At 39.1% G+C, this 19,329-nt stretch overlaps 1 long non-coding RNA gene across 1 annotated transcript in view; it reads left to right on the top strand.

Annotated features, from left to right (window-relative positions):
- The first annotated feature begins 7,755 nt into the window (after positions 1–7,755).
- The window catches only part of LOC309669333, a 40,303-nt gene continuing 28,729 nt past the window's right edge, over positions 7,756–19,329 (top strand). Inside the window, exon 1 of the long non-coding RNA XR_014268899.1 lies at positions 7,756–7,844. This is a non-coding gene — a long non-coding RNA (uncharacterized lncRNA). The remainder of the gene's footprint in view (positions 7,845–19,329) is intronic.

Here is a 19,329-nt window from a genome sequence, read left to right as displayed (position 1 = left end):
CCTTACAGATACTTGTGTAACATTTTCTTCAGAAACTTTAATGACTGAGATTCTGCACCCTCTCAGACAACTTTGTCTGGAGTGGAACAGTTCTTAAAATTTCACCTGAGAGCTAATCTGGGTGTCTTCTGCTACCTTTGAAACCGGCTACTTTCTGTTTCCCTCTCACTGAATACGAAAGAGTATAGATAATTTTATGTTTTACTACAAATCTTACAATATTTTTAGAGATTCTTCTCAGTACTTTTTCCCAAGGCTGGACAAACGTAATTCCTTCTACCTGTCTTCACAGGCCATGTTGCCTAAACCTATCGCTATTCTTCCCCTGAGCGCTTCTGTCATTTCTCTGCCTTCTTGAGGTATGGTGCCGGGAACTGATTGCTGTGTTCCAGCCAAGGCTGACTGAACAGAGTAGAACAATCTCTATCGCTTTGGTCACATATATGACAGTCCTACCAGTATATGCTAAAAAAGATTTTCCTTTCCCAGCAGCAACATCACAATGCTGAGTCTGTCAATTTGTGGACCAAAATAACTCCTCACTGCTCTAGCTCTGCAGTTATTCTTTACATCATATTATGCACTTCACTTCTTCAGGTCGCAGTTCTTTGCATTTGCCTATTGAATGTCTTCCTGACTTACTAGGTGCATTTTAATACCATTTCTATCTCTGGTTTGAGGCCTTCCAGGTCAGTGACATCTGCAAAATGGTAATTTTTTTTCTCTGACATTCAAGTTGTAAATTAATGTGTTGAATAGTGTTTGGCCAAAGACACTCATATTCTACTCCAATTACAATGTATTCCCAATCTGACACTGATATTCCTAATGTGCATGTTTTCTACCAAGTGAGTGGTCACCCTATTGTAACTTAATCTCCACTGCCTTTGCTGGTTCACTTACAAGACTGTCATGAGGGAAAATATCAAGTTTTAGAAAAATGAGTATATTGAATCTGCTGCTTCTCTCTTTCTATTATGCCAGTTATGCTATCAAGGAAGATAAGTAGCTTGAACTGATGCTAGAAGTTCTTGATGTGTTGGCGAATTCTTTGCCTTCTATGTGCTTAAACACTGATTGCTTAATACATAGTTCTAGGGTGTTGAAACTGAGCCGTTTTGTAGTTCCCTCCATCTTCCTTTTAGGTACTCTGTTTCACTCTTGCTACTCCACCGATCCCTCCAAGTTCTCAAGTGCTTTAGAGATCACATTGACTCCTAAATTTTGCAGGGCACTGATTCTTCAACAGGGGAGCTAGTTCCTCACCAGGCAATGGGAGATAATGCAGCAGGGGTATTCTGAGGCGGCAGGGAGAAGGTACTGATTCCGAGCTAAGAAATCATTGCCAGATACATTCTTGTGGTAGAGGAAGCGCAGCAGGCAGGCTGAGGCAGAGATGGCAAGGAAGGAGAGGTGAGGAGCTCTCCCTGCAGAAGTCCGGAATGGTGCTAAATTTCTCAAATATGGCTTGATTACAGAAAGTTTGGCAATCTCTTCTCAAATGATTTCTGCCAGGCTCTGTGGATTTGAATGCATGTAATTTATTCTTCTCATCCTTTTATTTTTAAGGGGGAGAGGGGAATGTCTGGTATTCTGTCTTTGATAAAAACTAATTGTATTAAAGTTTTGGGAATGAGTGATGTTATTATGAAGAGGTAGACCACGATCTATTTAGGGAAACTGAAGAGAAGATTCCTGGAGAGGGACTTAGTCTTTCCTCCCTATTTTTGTTTTGACAGTTTTCAGAGGAGAACCCACCTACGTGAGCAGTTGTTGAATGTTCTGATTTCGTGCTATTTCTCCACCTCTCCCCTGCAGTAAGCAACCAGAGCAGCTTTGCTTCCTGCTTATCCTCTGATAATTTAGCATTCAGTGGACTAATAATATGGGTTTTGAGAAATCCTGGAACAGAAAGTCTGCTTGCTGACAAAGCATAAATGAGCTTTAGCTTGGTACTTACAAACAGATGTGTACAGCAGCTGGATCTGAAAGAAGATTTGGAGTGCTCAGCACTCGTTTGAAGGCTGCATCCATATATGGTTTTCATGTCTGGATGAACAGCATTTTGTGTTGTCAAATACTGCATGGGGGAGAGAGGGAGATATTATGCCAACACTTGCTGCTTAGCTGCGAGAAAACATCGATGCCAGAAAATATTTCAACATCAAGAATAGCTATATTTCCATACAGACTTGAATAGAACCCAAGGGGTCAAAACATTAAATTCTTGTTTTCACTCTGCGAGTTCTGGTATAGCGGAAAAGGGACATCAACATGGGGCCAGAGCAGTTTTAAATTTATAATTAAACTTTTCTTTTATTTGGAGTGACCTGTACCATGTAAGCTTAGGCATGATTCATTATGAATCTTCTCTGGCTCTTCAGCTGTTGGTTATTGTAGATTACCTCTTAAATAGAAGGAGCTTTTGCTCTACAGGCTTTGTGTATTGCTAAGATGTCTATAACCTCACGAATGCAAGTAGCCAGACTGATCACATGCCACAATGTAAGCAGGGAAATAAGAAATTTTTATTACATATCTGAAGACAGGATGATTTTTGATGCAGTTGTGGAGTTGTTGACAAGAATGTCAATATTTTAATTTGAAAGATACATTATCTTAGAGTGCTGTTATGGCTGGAAGAGTCAAATTTTCTTAAGTTGTCTTCGCCACAGAGATAAGTGACAGTAGACTCTTTCCCTTCTTTCTCCAGGATGTGAGTAAACACACCATTTCTTTATAACCCCCCAGATGGTCTTAGCAGATTCTAGTGGTTTGTTCATCAGCTAGCTTTGTCCACCACCACGGTGGAGGAATGGGAATATGACCACAGACCCAGTTCCCTTTGCAGCTATGTGAAGTATCATTACAGTGGAGACTTCCAGAGTGATTCTGCCTGCCTGTATCCCTGTAAAGTCAGCTGGAGGTCAGGGGACTTCACCGTCATCCGCTGATCTCTGACTGGCGTTAGGAGTGCTGTGGCAGCTGGCTTCCCCTGCAAGGAAGGAGTTTTATGAATCAACGTTGCTGTGAAATTATGAGGATTAGAAGAACAAAAAGAAAAATTTGTTGTTCTTTTATTTTTTTTTTCAACAGGTTGAGGACAATGATTCTAAAAGCTTAAGAAATCTTAAATGAAGGCATTTGAGTGATCCTGAATGAGAACAAAGCTGCCATAGGACTCATAGGAAAAGTCATAGCTACTGTGTTTAAGAATGATTCACCCAGTATTTGCCTATCTTGATGGTAATCATAAAAAATACTCCCCATAATAAGTATTTTCCAGCTGGGAAAGAGGAATAATACCTTCACATGTTTACAGTATGTCAGCAAAGAAGCGTATCAATTTAAAACCAAGAAATAATCCAGTTCTGTGACGCAAACAGTATGCATATAATGAATATGGAGCTCTGTGCTCACAGGGACTTTGGATACATTTCTGTATAAGGGTTTGCATTTTCCTGGAAATGGCAATTTTTACATCAGTGTCAGATTGGCAAAGGGCTGGTGAGATGAGAAACCCTCCTGATGCGTTTACTCACACAGATGTTTAAGAAGAAGACTTTTCAAAGACATCTGCATCTCCGTGGCATTCTGAGGTTGTGCTTGTTCATGGCTGTTCTGCCTGCTGCTTCAAAGGAGGCTGACAAGGCAGATAATACCTCGGTTTACCTGCTCTTCCATTTTTCCTCACCTCATAGTTTATTTTAAACATTTCTCTGACCTTGAGAAGACTCAGGAGAAGGGATTTTAAATGTTGCAATCCTCATTCTATCAGGTTGAGTGACTCAATGCATATTCCTGCAAATGTCTTTGATATGTGATCCTTTATGTGATCCTTTAAAAACCTGTATATAAACATCTTTCATGTCTGTACCTTAACATAGGTGCTGCTTCTTCCACCTTGCAAATTTATGCAAAAGCATAAGCCAGGTTTCTTCCTTTCTCTATTCCTGTAAGCAGAAGTGTTTTATAAAACATACAATACTAAAACCCTGCTGTTAGGTTGTTACCTATAGATTCTATAGAGATACAATATTTGTCATGGTCATAATTTCATCAGAGATATTTTCATCCTCTAATATAAATCTGTGAAACATCAAAACTGTTAATATGTGAGTCATGGTCTGTTTCGTAAAAATTACCATTATGAATTTCATTCAGTGGCAGTGTTTACTAGTAGTCCTAGTTTTGTTCATGATTTGAAATGGGTGGCTCCACACAGGAACTTCAAAACATGTCCATGGAGTCCAGGGTAAGAGCTATTCAGATACAGTGATTTTATTTAGCCTAAAATCCAGACCATTATTAAACTTGATTAAGATTCAGCTGACCATTACTACTGTTCAGTGCTACTGATTTCAGTGTATTTGTGTAACGATTTGTCCCCTTTGAGATCCCCATATGTTAACCTAGAAACCATGTTTACGGATTGTAATCCTTTCTGCTCTACAGGTTTGAGTAATCAGATTACAATACGCCAACTTTAAAGAGACTTGCTGTTTAAAACTGAACAGTTTTGAGGCAAGAATTTGGGACCAGATTTCTTGTTAATATTTTTCCATTGACTTGTTGAACAGTTGTTATAGACAAGACATTGCTATGGTGGTCACAAGGTGAATAGACCTCAAGAAGAATTGTGCGGCCTGAAGAGGTTGTCTGTTGAAAATAGATATTTTTCCATTTGTTTCCCACACATTCTGGTGTAGAAGTGCTGTTTGGGGACATCTCTAATAGCTGTAGGGTCCTTGGAGTTATAGTTTGTGATGGTCACATAGGCAAAGGTGCCCAGAGCATGAACCACAATGAGCATCCAACACCCTGAATGTTTAGTGATGCCTTCTGAGTTCACAAAATCAGATGTTAATAGTGAGATAAGCGAGTCTTCCTTCCACTGCCCTTCCAGTTCCAAACAGAAGTAGGACAACCAGAGTTTTTTAAACCTCGATAGAACTGGTGTCACATCATAGATAAGTTTATATTAATAAATACAATAGGGCCAGGGTCCCAGTCCTTTAAGCTGTATACTATTTAGTTCATACTGCTGAAAAAAAAGAGTCCCAAATGCCCCAAACCCCCTAATTTCTGTTAATGTTTGAAAAAATATTTATAAAAAAATACTATTTAGCTCTGATAATTTGAAAGCACAGTTTTTTTGTTAAGGATCTGTGGGAAACTGAAACCTTAGTAGGTGATAATGAGATTTTTAATTAATTTTGAAAGCACTTAAAACATATTTCTGTGTTTTTACAATTCAAAGTATAGCCTTTTGGGGTTGCTTCCTTGTACGTGGCCCTTGCAGTTGTTTTCACTGCAGGTACAGAGGCTGAGAAATACTAGCTTGCTTTGCTAGATTTCAGTCTTTCTCATTAGAATATGAGACCTTTTCAGGCCGTTATGCTGAAGAAATTCAGGTACTTTTACTCATGAGTAGCTTTAGGATGATGTCCAGTTTTTCAGAAATTAGTTTCTCATCAACTCTCAATTATTAATTATTGTATTTTACAACAGCTGTAGTTTTCTGACTTAGCATTAAAATGATCCTTACATTGTCTTTCTACAGTTTTGTTCAGCTGATTAACTCTAACTGGTTTATCGCTATGCCATCCACTTAAATTAACAGTCTGCAAAGAAAGCAGATAAAATGCTTCACATGTCCCATTACTGGGGTAATATTAGTTACTCAATTAGGCACAGTTACTTCAGTTTCCAATCTGTTTTTTAATGATCAACACAAGACATTAATTTAAAATAGTATTAGCCAACAATTCTATTTAAAGAGATATATTTTAGCAGGTAGAAACAACATTAACAGTGAGAAAAAACATGCTGTTTTACTTACTAAGCATCTGCACTGCAGTTGCTATCATATCTATGAAGCAATACAGTGTTATAGACTTTCCAATTGTGACCTCTAGTTGCAAGAGTGTAGCCTGATCAATTGTCCATTGACAGGCAATGAACTAGGAACGTTTCTGAACACTTTTTCCCATCACATGGAGGGGGGCGGGTAGTTGAGGGTGGGGACAATCCCTATCTTGCTATAAAGTTTATCAGCATTTGATATGTTTTGGGATCTCCTGTGAAATAACGGTAATAATTAATCTTTAACAGTTATTTAAGCAGCTGCTGCATTAGCAATCTGATAACAAAATTGGTTATAGGGAACATAGCTCAGAACAGGGAGGCATTAAAAAGACAGTCTGATAACATATAGCAAGTCCTGTTCTTAAGCGTTAACATTTTTACACACTGGAGAAAAATAAAATGGAACATACTCAAACAACTCTGACAGTCTTTCTGTCCCAGGAGCACTACTATGGAGCTGCATTTATACCTTAATACACTTCCAGTATATTCAGTGCTGCATTAGCAAAATGGCAGCTCTGACTTGGAGAAATACTAGCGTGTCCTGTTTCTAAAATGCAAAGAGTATGACTCATTAATAAGTTTAAAATTTAAAAAGTGGAACTACATTCTGGTTTTACGGCTCTGTCGATGCTGCAAACATAGGAAATCAAAATCCTGCATATGTGCTACTAGGATTCTGAAGCTGAGTGCTTCTATGGCGATTGATTAAGCATCATACTAATTCTGCACAATCAGCATGTTACACAGTTTTTGTAGGTGGGTAAGCCAAAGCATGGAGAATCTGCTTTGCCCGAGATTACGCAATGAAATTGATACCCTTGAAAATGCCAGAAAAAGAGTAAAGTAAGAAAAAAGTGTGGGGAAGCGTGAAATTAAAAAAAAATAAATTATTTTGCCTCAGCCACTGATAACTGGAAAAACATTTTGTGGTTTATTGAAACTAAAACATATAATGAAATTTTGTGATGAAATGAAAGGGAAAAAAGTTATAACTCCCTTGAAAAGACGGATATCGTTAGATCAAATTTGCTTTTGAACTTATCTGCCCATTGTATCCTTGCAGATATATTTTCAAAGGACATTCTTTTCATCAAACATCCCATAATACTTTAACTATAAAATGATTGGTAGCATTATTATTCCCAATTAAAACAAAACCGTGCTTGTCAAAATAAATGAACAAAGTACACTCTGTGATGCAGTATCCTTGACTTTTTTAATCCTGTTTGTTTATTTACATGCTAATTGCAAAAATTGATAATCCGTATGAGGTCACCTAGGTCCATGCAAATGAGTTTTTACTGTATGTTCTGATACTGTAAATATTTATTTAGCTGTCCAAGTTATTGGAACTAAACACTGTAAGGCCAAGTAAGAGCTTCATGAAGGGGAAAAGACAGTAAGAGGAGTTATTTGCAGGAAGTTTTTTTTTAATGTTAATATGCAATATTATATATATTTTGTAGTTATGTAATTGTATAATAATATGATTGCATATTATCATCCATATAAATCATGGTATAATACACGATGACATAACCGATCTTATTTGCTGTGTTCAAACAGCAAATTGACAATTTCAAACCAAGTTGCAGTCACCTTGAAGTTTTGGGGGAAATATATGAAAACGTATTTCAGCATACGTCTACATTTTCCACTGACTCGCTTATTAGGTGCTACACAACCATTTTTACAATGGACTGAGGCAGATTCTCAAACATTGAAGAATGTAACCTTTTTATCACAAAGTTGCTTCAAAGACCATATATATTTGATGAGCATAAACTGATAATACCAGATATTATTACTTTAAATAACAAATAATTGCTTACAAAAGTCATTAAGCCTTTGTCATGCTTTTTGTCCACATTTGTGTCTTGCCAGGTTGGAGTTATATAGGAGATTTAGAAATACGAAGGATTCTTTAACCTGTCTGATAATTATCCTTAACATTTCTGTTACAAACATACAAGGTAAGTCATACTATGCAGCTTATATTAAAATGTGTCTATAAATGTCAAATGCTTATTCTCTCTGAAATATTTCAGGCTTCATTATGTGTAACAGCGCAGAATTAAATGGACTTGGACTTATGTTTATCTCTATATGTACTCATAAATGAATCCTTGAAAGAACTACAGTTTTCCTGTTAAAAAGAGGTGTCATATATTATTCTGTTTAGGAGAGAGTTTCAACCAGTTTCAGTCTCTGTTTATCAAACATCAGGTGAAGCTGCAAAATTATTCAGACAATAGGATTGTTTAGTAATTATGCTGAATAAAAAAAGGAGGAAAGCATGATAATAGAAATGTTGTTTTATTGGAAAGTTCAGGATTCTGAATCTGCATCTTTGTAATAAACTACAGGCATTAACAATTGTCTGCTTCTGCAAGAGAGAACTGCAGGTATTAACCAGACTAAGAGTACAGCACATAAGAATTTATATATGCTGGTTCAAAATCAGTTCTAAATACAAATATTTTAATGTAAGTATTTTTAAGATTATTTGAAGTTAATTTTAAGATTAAGTTTATAAAAGGGCCTTCACTGCACCTGCATTAAAATATTACATCTGCCTGTACATATGGGGAATATCTGCATTCATACACACTAGTGTGCTATCATTCCATAAAGTAACGGCTGCAAATCTCTAATTGTTAAGATATTCCCTCTAGTGTTAAAATAATAAAGAGTGTGTAAACTCAGATCTGCTCAATGGTAGACACATAAACAATTAGGCAAACACTAGCATTTGTGAATATGTTCCTTAACCTCTAAATATTGCAGAATTGCTTATGGTTAGTTTTTGGTCACAATTTGTTGCTGATAATGGCAATGCTCTTATTCCTTTTGGCCACTAAAATGTATTTGGAGGACCAAACACACACCATGTTTTCTTTTGTTACAATTTTAAAATGTCAGGTGTGATGTTCTTGACATTTTAATTTTCATACTTAGTGTACTGAATACAGATTGTTAACACACATTGGATTCAAGTGCCTGTCTTTAACAAAAATAACTTTAAAAAAAAAAAAAAAGATTTTCTATGTTTTTCTGAACCACAAGGAGACAAGAGCCTCCAATCATTTTCAGAGGTGATTGGCTATATGTTATACAGTCCTGAAAAAGCATGGAATCTATACTACCAGAAGTGATATCACGCCTCTTGATTCCGCAACCTAATATAGAGCAACACAACTCTGTCATATATACATCAGTATAAACTTGACACATAAACAAGAATGCAGTTCCCTTCTTCCCCTTTCTCATCTGAAAGGAGCAGGGGGCTGGGGAGCACAATGGCGAGAAGCTTTCTGCTAAAATCTGCTGGAGAGAAGGGGAAATAGATGAGCAAATAGGCATCGGTAACACGTTAAGAAGTTGTTCTTTTGCAGGAGGAGTGAACTCACCAGCTTACATGTTTCTTCTGCTCATTTTGTTGCCTTTCCTGGGAAAGATTTAAATTTTTTAACTTGAGGTACCACACGATGGTAGTTGAGGGGATGAGACTGCAGACATTTCTTTTGCCATCTCAGTAATACTGTGATTTGTCAGCTTTGGTTTATTCCCTGTTGAAGGCGCTTTCAAACTGGAGGTCTGACATTTGTGTTGATTCTGATCCAGTGTTGATCTTTGGACGCTTCACGCTCTACTTAACCAGAGATGAGTTTTGCTGGCTACCCTTACTGCTCATTGTTTCCTTGCAGAGCTAGCAAGTTCCTTGAGAATGGTCTTAGGCTCATATGTTGACCTTTTCCTCCCTCAAGTCCAGATGCAGCAGCCACGGTCCCCTTTCTGAAGCTTCTGAAGTTAAATTCTTGGAAAACGATAGTGTGCATAGACTTCAAATCCTTATGTCCACTATTTCATTATTTAGCAATATCTTAGGACTGACATAAAGACTGTTGTCCCTCGTGTGTGAAAATCGGAGCTGTTCAGACTAATTTCTAACATGTAATTCATTCCATGAATTCTGTTTGCAAACTGCTGAGTGCAAGTTGCTTTTTTATAGATATGCTTTATTACATGGGCAATTTTATATGAATAGTCTTTGAGAGTGAATTGTTGAACCGTTTGCTTCAGCTGCTCACTCTGTGCTGTTCATTCCTCATGCTGAGTGAGTGGCCACCTCAGCTGCCTAGGACTGAGTTTGCTCCCTGACTGAATGACTGAAACTTTCAAAATGCAATCAGAAATGAATAATATATGATAAATGCCCATGTTCACACATGGATAGCCTGGTTTGCATGCAAATATTAGAATTCAGATTGTTCTCAGTGTTTTAGAATATCTCTAGGAATGGCCTGAGAACAGGAACTCTCATGGTGCATTATTTTAAGCATTCATACCACATCACTGTTAAGTGTAAGTGCACTCTCTCTCCACCAGACCTTTCATGGTCCTGCAAGTTTTAATGGGCTCCTCTTTGGTACCATTGGGGATCCCTATCCTCCATCTCTCAATCCAGTTAATAAAATTGACTTTTGTTTCATAGTAGGAGATGGTAGTATTGCTCCATTGTTTCTTGAATACATGGGAGTGGTGGCAACACCAGAGATCAGGTGGTATCGTGACCCTTTTGACTGGTGAGCTCGCAGTGGTATGTTGCATTATCTTCTAGCAAAGAGCTCTTTTGCATGACCTCAAGGGAGAAATGTGATTGATAAAATGTCAGTGATGAATTGAATTTGCCTACACTTTAAAATAGATAAATGCACATATATAAATATAAATTCATATATATACATATATATATAAACAGATATACATACACATACATACACTTTTTTGTGTGTGTGTGTGTGTGTGTATGTCTCATGGTGGAGAAGACTAAGAGGCAGCTGTTGCCCAGCCTCCACAAGAAATTTGGAATTCTTTACCCTCCATGTAAACATCTAATTGTGCACTCATGAGTAGAGTGTTTCTTCCCCGGGTGTCCATCCCTGATGGTCATCATAACAGGCTTTTGGGGTTATGAAGCTAGCAAGGCATCTCAGGGAAGGTACACAGTGCCTTCCCCAGTGTTGCTTCAGTGTGAAGACGTTCCTTAGAATGATACATTTCCTGATGGCTTCATTATGGGCTGGTGTTTTAGAGGTCTGAGCTGACCTTCAAGAAGCTGTCCTAGAAATGCTTCATCCGCTGCCAGTTTGCAATTGTTTTATCTTGGAATGAATTCTCCTGGCTCATCACCAGGTTTTAAATTTGCTGGTGAAGCTTAGAATCTCAGACTCGTTTAGGTTGGAAGGGACCTTTGAGATCACTGAGTCCAACCGTAAACCTAACACTGCCAAGTCCACCACTAAACCGTGTCCCTAAGTGCCACATCAATACGTCTTTTAAATACCTCCGGAGATGGTGATTCCACCACTTCCCTGGGCAGCCTGTTCCAATGCTTGACAACCCTTTTGGTGAAGACATTTTTCCCAATATCCAACCTAAACCTCCCGTTGCAGAACTTGAGGCTGTTTCCTTTTGTCCTATCGCTTGTTACTTAGGAAAAGAGACTGACCCCCACCTCGCTACAGCCTCCTTTCAGGTAGTTGCAGAGAGCAATAAGGTCTTCCGTCACTCTCCTTTTCTCCAGACTAAACAACCCCAGTTCCCTCAGCTGGGACTTATGCTTGAGACCCTTCACCAGCTTTGTTGCCCTTCTCTGGACACACGCCAACACCTCTGTGTCTTGTAGTGAGGGGCCCAAAACTTAACACAGCATTCGAGGTGGGGCCTCACCAGTGCTGAGTACAGGGGGACAATCACTCCCCTAGTCCTGCTGGCCACTCTATTCCTGATACAAGCAGGTTGCTATTGGCCTTCTTTGTCCCCTGGGCACACTGCCAGCTCATATTGAGCTTGTAGCAAGTTCAAGAATTTCTCAGTCTGGACCCAAACACACGCTTCTGTATGTGTTCAGGTTAGGCCAGAAATCCAGCTCGAGAAAAGGAGAGAAAACTGCACGGTGAGAGTGCCATTCTCACTGCCTCTCAGAGGAGAAGCAATTGGTAAGTGACACAGAGGAGAAAAGAGAATCAGAGCTTTCAAAATTGTGGCTCAGTAGCGTAGCCTTTGCCTTCAGAAGCTGGGTATGATAATGTCTATAAAAGCTGCTTCATCTTTCATAAAGGAGACTTCACCCTCTCAGTTGAAGGAAGTAACTATTCCCTGCATGTTCCACATTTTTTGACATTGAGATGTTTTAAGTTGAGAAAAGTAACATAGCCTACCCAGAACATCTGCATGCCACATGGGATTCCCGTGGCCTTACCATCTCCCTTGACAAAGAAATCTACATGATGCTTTACATTATACATATTTGTGTATGCGTACTGCCAAATAACACCTTTAATTATATCAGCATAAAGAGGGATACAACAGCTATCAAACATCAAAAGTTTTTACCATCATGCGCATTCCTATCACAGCTATCTGTTGACTCCTTGGACTGTTTTTCCTTAGTACAATATATCTATATTCCATATGCAAATTCCACTGTGAGTGATTTGCCTGTTTTGTAAGCTAGACTGCACCTGTAACATGTGGGATTGAGTTAAAAATGACAAGCAGACAAGCCCAAGGCACATTATCTTGACAAACTCAGCCTCCGAAAATTAGCCTGTGCCTGAATTATTAAAATAACAAGGAATATTTCACTCAGCTGTGGAGAAATGCTCCTAATTGTCCACTTTAGCCAACTTCTTTCAGACTTCACGATCGGTCAATTTACAGTAGCGGCTTGCAAATTCCTGAACTCCCATTAGAGAAAAGTGCAACAGCAGTCCAACACACCCTCATTTATTTTAATAACCTGCCAAGGAGACATGAAAATGTTAAAGTTGGAAGGCTATAACATGACAGGAACCTGACTTGTCACAGCCACATTATAATCTAGTTAAACTACTTTCTTTCTGCCTTTCATGTCTTTTCAGGTAAGTGGAAAACTAATTGTCAAATTACTAATTTTGTTGGCATTAATATCAATACCAAGGCTAGAGAAGCATGAACAGATAGGCCCGCGTTTTTTCTTCATGTTGTGCTTGGATGCTGGAAAGCATTCTGAAAATATAGAATGATAAAATCAGAGCCCGGTCTTTCTATCAGCACTGACCTATTTATTTTAAGAGGCATTGAAGCTCCATAAAAAGGCTAGTTAAAGTCTCTGGGTTCTTTTATTATTATTTAATGCCTGGAAATCTTGTTTACTTCAATCTTGTTTCCTTTGTGCATAATAGTGTACCTGACGTAACAGGGCCAGTATTCACATCTAAAGTATTAATGGTAGAGTCTGATCTTGTAGGAGAATACAAGGAACTGCACTACCAAGAAAAAAATCTTCAGCAATGTCGGGGTCACACTGTCTTTCAAAATCAAATGTAAGTAGGTCATGCTTCAACTGCAGGCAGGGTCGAGAACATTACTGCAAAAAGTGCTCGGGACGGTTAAGGAGCATGCTGAGAGAGCTGGGGACAGCTCAGGTGACTGGAAGGAGGACCTAATTGTGATGTACCTGGAGATATGAATCCAGCTACAGGCGTGCTGTTAGACCCTTATACCTACAGGGGGTTACTTGCCCTACATGATATGAAGGCCCTCAGGTGCTCTCTCAAGGCAGGGCTGAATCTATTACTTGGGTCTTCAATCTATTTTCCTGTTTGTTTGTTGGTTGGTTGTGTTTTGGGGGGGGCAGCTGTTTATTTGCTTGCTTTTTTGTTTGTTTTTCTTGCTCATTTGATGATAACCTTTCTGGGGCACGGGACTTGGCTTCAGAAGTGTTTGCAGAGATTTGACTGGCCGTCATGGCACAGATATGTTCCTATGAATAATAAGCCATTCACAAAGAAGAGTGAGGAGCCTTAATAAGAAAAGAAGCACAGCCTTTCCCAGTGAAACATGGAAGCTTCTCCTGCCAAGTACTTAGCTTTGCCTCTATTTCATCTGGAACAGGCCTCTTAGGTCTAAGGTAGAATGGCAAGTTTTATTAGCCGTGATTTTGCAGGGAGCTGAGTGTTCAGATTGTAGAAACATGTTGCTATTTCTTGTACAATTTTGGACAGAAGTTATTTTCCATTGTCTTTTACTTGCTCTTTTTTTTTCTCTGCTGAAAAAAAACCCACGCAGAAGCCTATTCCCACAGCCCCTTAGCACTTCGGTTCTGTCCCGGTTGGAACCAGAAAATGTAGCATCAGAAGACAAAACTCTTGGTGTTACTGACAGGATTAATAAGAGTGTGATTGCATTTGAGTGAGACCTGATGGCTTTGTAAATATTTTCTTGTGGAGAGTATGAACATAGGCAAACCCACAACAGCACAGACCAGTGGTAGGACTGAAAAACGCAACTCTGAAAGATTCTTTATGCCTCTGTCTGTCTTCATCCCCCTCTGCTCTTCTCACTACTCTCACCATACTTCACACAGAATAGGTTGGCTAGGTTTGGGCTATGACACAAATATTTGTGACGTGGTAGTATTGCAATGAGCAGGAAGAGAAGAAGAGAGGAGAAGGAAAGTAAGTCTGCTGGAGCACACGCAGGGAAGGGTGAGAAAAGTGGTACAGTTAGTGTTTCAGCTCCCAGAAGATGATAAGGATTATGTGCAAACTTGGGATGGTAAATGGTGCAGCTAAAGGGTATAAGAGCAGTCAAGCAGCACTGAGACGGGGTCTTAAAAATAGCTGGTTTCCTGGTGTTGCTGGCAGAGCAGGGCAAGTTTCTGTAGTCCCCTGAGAACTGGGTCACCCAGGAGCAGCTCTTAGAGAGCTTTACTCAGAGTAAAATGGTAGCTACTTTATGAGATGTTAAATTGGCTTTTGAGAAAACTCACTGATTCCCCGAAAGACTGATGGTTTGGGTTGGATGGAATTTTTTTCCAAATCATTTTCCTGCCTAATTAAAGCTTTTTGAATAATTAGAAATTAATAGAAATACAATGATTTAGTGTCAGTGACACTGCCTTTGTGTTCACACGCGTGTATGTGTGGCACGTACTCTCCTGTACTTGGTTCTTCCTGTCAGCAATCTACAAAGTACTTATAAAAGTGCTTTTTACTTTTCCCATTGTCTGCTTTAAAAATGTCTCCATTTTGGGAGACAAGACGACAGCCGTGAATGTTTAACTTGCCATTAGCATCTATATTTTATGTTTGAAACATTTAAAAGCTTCTGTTTTAAATGAAGATAAACACATCCCCAAACAGCTGTGCAATGCATGACACAGAACAATTGAGTAAGCATCAAAGTGCTTAATAGATAAAACAGTGCTGGATGTGGTAAAATAAACAGGACTTAATCCCTTTATAACTTGAGTAAATAAATACAGCTTTAATTCAGATACAGTTTTGCCTTTAGGTTGCTCTGTTCTGTTAACACCTATCTGTCAGCGGTAATACCATGTAAATGAGCCACTCTGAGCCTTTCCCCTTGCATCTTGTTTAATCCTCTTCCATTCTTCTAATCATCCTACACACAGAGGCCAATATCTATTTTCATCTGGCAAGATAGGATCTCCTAAGGAATTAAAGACTGTTTCCACTTAGCTCCACAGTAGGCAAAGGCTGGGCTGTGATCTAGGGCTTTAGGGACTTCTCATAATGCGCTGGTGCTTGCTAGATCGAAGAATTGAGTTCTGGCTACTGGATTTTTAATCCTCCTGTGGCTGATGTTGGGAGCTCCAGTGATTTAAGATCTTTGATTACTCAGAGCTTGGCCCTTTGATTGAGTGAACTTCTGAAGACAGCCTGTGACTGATTTCAAGTTAGTGGTTTTAAGTAACTACTGGAAAAAATAGATAGGAAAAGCCCTGTGATTAAGATGCACTGTCTCTCTTTTTAATTGACTTTCTGAAGCTATCTGATGCTTTACTCTCTATACACAAAAGAAAAACTGTATAGATCAGTATTTGTTCTAATGAAGAACTCAAGTGTCACAAGATTTGTCTGTACTTGTTTGCAATGACATGTCTGTTAAAAGTGTAGACACTGAAGGGTATATTTTAAAAACATACTTCTCACAGGTTAGGTATTAGAAGTAGCAGCAAATATAGCCTTAATGCACAGGGCTTAGTTAAGCAGTTGATATCATTTCAGTTTGCAATACATTTGCAGACACTATATATTCACCAGCAGAACTGTGCACGCATAAAGGCAGGTAGGGGTCATGGAAAGCTGTTTATGCTGGCAATTTGAAGCGTTAGCAGACTGTGAAACTGAACAAAGGCGTTTTGATGCATCTAACCATATTCCTGCTGAAATGTTTAACAACAGTCATTCTGAAGCAGGTGGAACTTCTCTGCAGAGTAATGTTCCAATAACATTTGCCTTTTTTGGAAATAAAACAGCTTTTTTATAAAATACAATTTTAGTGCAGTTACCTTGTTTCAATGTGGTCCTCAAGTAAAAGGAGTGTAGATGTTGGCTAGTTATATCTTAGATACCTGTTACAAGCAACAACACCCTTCTTGTTTAAAAGGTGAGATAAAATACAGTTTCTGTGGGAGCATTGCAGGAACTGTTCAGTTGTATCTTGTTTGAAGGTCCAGCATCTCTACCTTGGGAAATAAAGAGAAAGTAAGGGTAAGAAAATTGGCTGAGAAAAAAGAGTGACTATGCGGGAGCCAATTCAGCTTGCCAATTCATCTTATGAGTGAGCTGCAGAATTATTAAGAAGCATAAGTAAGCTATGGAGAGGTCCTGGATTTATTTTCATGTGCTCAGTAAGATTTTAAATATGAAGGGAGTGAAAGAGACTGTGTCTCCAACTTGTTTATATCAACATCAGCTAGCGTTTAGGTTCACATTTAAGCAAGACTGAACTCTGGTCATTTTCTTAGAGAAGAAAGGGAAAGAGCTCGGAAGGCTATTACCTTCCCAGTGGAGGGCTTGGCCAGGAAAGAATAGAGTGCACATAGACGTCTCCAGAACACTGTACATATTGCTTTTTTTCCCAAAAGAAGAACCCCATGGATGCATGGAGCAGCTATGCAAGAGCAGCTCCTCTGAGTCTGTAGTATAAAATCTCATAAGCTAAAGCTTGCCCTTATCAAACTTTTTTGTTTTGACATTAAGATTATGAACTATCACTTTGGAGTGACCTCATGTGCTCCTTTAATGGTAGAGCTAAGGCTTCTGAATAGGACAGTGGGTGGGAACTAAACCCCTTTGCTAGCTGGGAGCTGAGTTTTCCTTCTCCTGTTTTACTTCCCATTTAATTGTCAGGTTCACGAAACAATGCAGAAGGACGCCACTTTTGTTCAGCGAGTCAGTTATAAGGTATTAATCATGTTTCAGGACAACCACAGCAGTTACAGATATAATTCCTATTCACTGGGTATGTAATTTCATCCTGTTTCTTAGACCTCTCTGCAAAGACAATCGCATCAGGATCTTTGCCTTAAAGCAACACAGACATTTCAGGTATGCACCATGAACATGCTTGAAAAAGTACAGATGACACTGCATCTCTGTACTGACCTTGTAGATAAAGAGGATTTTGTATATACTTATATAGGACATTTTGAACGTTTTGCCGATGTTTCTCTTTGTAAACTGCATGCGTGCACATGCCCTCACTCCCATATACGTGTCTATATGAATGTGGCAGCTTCAGGAGCTATGGTGATGATTATCATTTCTACTTTAGTGAAATAAAGCCTTGCTTGTCTTCTCCAGTGAAGGTTTCTGGTGTATTCCCTTCACCCAGCTGTCTGTTCAGAACACAATGCCACGTTTTCCTCCGTGTTTCCCTCCCTTGGTGCTTTTGCTTTGTGCAGTCTCTGTTAACTTACTGTTTTGGGTGCCTGTCTCACAGTAGTTTTATGTCTTTCCCACAATTCTCTTTCACAAGCTAATGTCTGCAGTCCTCCCAGATTTCAGCTTTTGCATGGGAGCCGCACCGACTGGAGAATGGAAGTGTTTGATGCTGATACCCTTTTGTTCTATGAGAACATCCTCTGTAATCTTCTTGAGCAGGCTTTAGGGAATACGCAACTTTGCTTTTGCACTTGAAACTGGGCTGCGTGAATATGCTAATAAACTGTACATATGAGTTTGGGAATTTCATTCGTATAGCGTAGACCATTCTGCTGCATTTCTGATGGGCACATACTTGGTCATTTGGGCATGTGCACATGATGTGGCAAATCTGCATAACCAAATATCCAACAGTATAACGCTCCCTGTATAATCATTCATTAATTTTATTAAAGGTGGGCTGGGACTGGAATGAGGATTAATTAGGAAAAGTAAAAAGCATAATTAGCAACATACTTTTCCTCTCACAGCTTTCTTTTCCTCTGGATTCTTTTTCCTGGTGCCCTAATTATTTCCCATCTTTTAAAATTCACTTTAATTTCAATTTAACTCTCCCTGGGCATGCAAACTTGACAAGTGTTTTTTTTCTGCCAAAGATTGATTGACAGCAGTTTCGAAACTGTCACAGTGCTAATTAAAACCTTGAATATGTGTCTTTATGAAGCCTGAAACACTCTGCACTGCTGCAAAATCCTGGATCTTGTGTTTTGAATGAGGTTTTTTAACAGCTAATATGGAATCATTATCACTTGCCTTTCCTCAGGCTTGATATCCAGCTCTCTCCTTCACACTTTATTTATCACTGAATTTAGAGCTTATGTTGACAACACGAGAAAGAGAAGCCCTCCCAGGCAATGATTCCTGCTCTGTCTATCCAATGTCATTTCACACTTTGCCTTTTCTGCTTGGCAGAGCTGGGCAGAGTTTGGCCCTTACCAAAGCGCAGCACAGTTTGACTCACAGTCCTGTGGATACCCAGGGAATTCCCGTTAGGGATACAGCGGTCATATTTTACCATCTCTGGACTGACTGACTACTGGAACTGTGTTGTCAGGAATCTTCTACCTTATGCTTAAAAAAGGAATATTGATAACATAAGGCACTGATTACTGTATGCACCAGACTTGGGTCCTGCTTTCTAGCTTCCAAACTTTCTGGAGGCAAGAGTATTCCCAGAACCTTAAGAAAGGCATGGCTGGAGGCTAAGGCAAGTATCTGCCACTAAGCCACAGCTGTAAAGGCAAGGTAGGGTAACAATCCCTGCCTTCAGTTGGAATATGGCTCTCTTTCTAACCCCATCTTAGTCAGTTTTCCAGTAAAGCAGAGAAAATGATGTGGAGGCAGGGTGAGGATTCTGCATCCCTTCCTTTACGGCAACCGGTAGAGATGATTAACTGTGCAAAGCTGTGTGAGAGGATATCCTGCAGCAAGCATGTTACCAGTTCTGGTTCGAAAGTCCAGAGCAGGTCTTGTTGCTTCTCATGGACACAATAGCACTGTGGTACCTCTTCATAAGTACAGTTCATTTCATACCATGATACTTAGTGTGATAATATTGATTAAATGAATAAACCAAGTGGAAATGGCCTGGCTACTTCACGTTTTAAGAATCTGCATAAATATGTTGCACAGAGGCATTAGATTAAGTAATCTGTAT

The sequence above is a fragment of the Vanellus vanellus genome (genome assembly GCF_965231255.1).
Source record: "Vanellus vanellus genome assembly, chromosome: 2".
NCBI classification, from domain to species: domain Eukaryota; kingdom Metazoa; phylum Chordata; class Aves; order Charadriiformes; family Charadriidae; genus Vanellus; species Vanellus vanellus.
Note: the sequence above shows the minus strand (reverse complement) of the source record. Positions and strands in the feature narration are given on the sequence as shown.